Consider the following 1,935-nt stretch of genomic DNA (forward strand, 5'->3'; position numbering starts at 1 on the left):
AAACCGCTCTGACTAGGTTGACATGTTCCTCTTTTGATTCGGTGAAGATAAGAATGTCGTCTAAGTAAACAAGGACCCCCTTAAATAGGTGCTCCCTTAGAACGTCATTGATTAATTGCATAAATACTGCGGGGGGCCCTTGTAATCCAAATGGCAAGACTTTGAATTGGTAGCACCCCATGGGGCAGTTAAATGCAGTCTTCCATTCATCCCCTTCCTTGATTCTCACGCGATAGTAAGCTTCCCTTAGGTCTAGTTTAGAAAAAAAAAATTCCCTTTCGAGAGGTGTGACAACATGTCTTTCATGAGAGGCAGAGGGTATAGATTGCTTTCACTGATTGTATTCAGGGCCCTATAATCCACGCATAAGCGTAAAGAGCCATCCTTCTTTTCCCTAAAAAGGACCGGGGCAGCCACTTTAGGCTTGGCTGGTTCAATGAACCCCCTTTCTAGGTTTTTCTTTATGAATCTTTCCATTTCCTCCTTCTCTTTTGGGCTCATGGAGTATAATCTGGGCTTCAGGAGTTTTGCCCCAGGTTTGAATTCAATGGCACAGTCTGTGGGTCGGTGGGGGGGGGGAGCTCATCCGCCCTCTCCTCACTGAAAACTTCAGCAAGGTCTCTGTATTCCTCTGGTATTTCTGGTAGTCCCTTTTCCTCTCCCATGGATGCTTTTTCTGTTTTTGATTCCAGTAGCCCCCCTTGGGATTTTAAGTCCATAGGGTCCCCCTTCGGGAATTTGATTTCTGCCATCCTCCAATTTATCCAGGGTTTCCATTTTTGTAACCATTCCATCCCTAAGATCATTGGGCATTCCATGCCTGGGGTCACCACAAACGTTATGTCCTCCTCATGTTTGCCCAGGGAGAGGTATATTGGTAAAGTGGCTAGGGTAGCTGGCACCCCCCCTGCTATGGACCCATCTAACTGGCCAAATGAGATTGGTTGTTCCAGTCTCCTCGACGGAATGCCCAGATTCCCCACTAGCGTCAGGCTAATGAGGCAGCGGGTGCAGCCAGAGTCTATTAATGCTCTCACCCTCACGGCTTCGGCCATGGGGGGGATGAATATAGTCACTGTCTTGAGGATGGGTGCGATGCGTCCACTTACCAGGGGTTCGCCCTCCGAGCTGTCATCTGAGGCGTCCACGGGCCCTGCGGTGTAGGCTGGGGTACTTTCCCCCTGCTGAGCAGAGGTGGGGGATTCCACAGCTTCCATCATTCTCATGGCAGGTTCTTTTGGCTTAGCTGGAGGCTTTCTGGAGTTACTGGCCGGTGATCTGTTTGGGTTGTGTTGGGTAGCTCTTGAGCGGCATTCTACAGCTCGGTGCCCTTCTTTCCCACACTTGAAACACCCCGGTTGCTTCTTGGCCGTGGCCAATGGTTTCACTGGTTCACGTGTCAGCTCAGGCGGTGAGCGGCTCCATTGTTTTCCTCGGCGGTGCCTCCTCAGTAGGTCGATCTCTGCTTCCTCTGCCAAGACATACCATTCCTCGAGTTGGTGTGGGTCCCCTCGGGGCAGGCAAGCATCATATAGGTCATAATTTAGTCCGTCTTTGAAATGGCTAAGGAGGATGTCTTCTGGCCAGTTCAGTTTGCTGGCAATGGCCCGGAATTCTTGTGTATATTCGGCTACCGGGCATTTGCCTTGCCTCATCGTTTTTATCCTTTCGCGGGCTTTGCGATCAGCCAGGGGGTCCTCAAATCGTCTTCTCGGGGAGGACATAAAACGGTTGAAGTCGTTGAGCTCTGGGGCATTGGAGTCGTGCAAGTTCACCACCCAATCTGCGGCCGGCCCGTCTAAGGCAGATTCCACAATCCGGATACGGGCTTTGTCGCTGGGGATGTCCTGCTCGTATTCCTCCATGTAGCTGAGAACTTGGGTTAGGAAGAATCCCAAGCGTGTTGGCTCCCCTTTGAATTTCACCTCCAGCGGC

This window comes from Protobothrops mucrosquamatus, unplaced genomic scaffold, assembly GCF_001527695.2.
Source record: "Protobothrops mucrosquamatus isolate PMUCROS unplaced genomic scaffold, P.Mucros_1.0 scaffold3454, whole genome shotgun sequence".
Classification (NCBI taxonomy): domain Eukaryota; kingdom Metazoa; phylum Chordata; class Lepidosauria; order Squamata; family Viperidae; genus Protobothrops; species Protobothrops mucrosquamatus.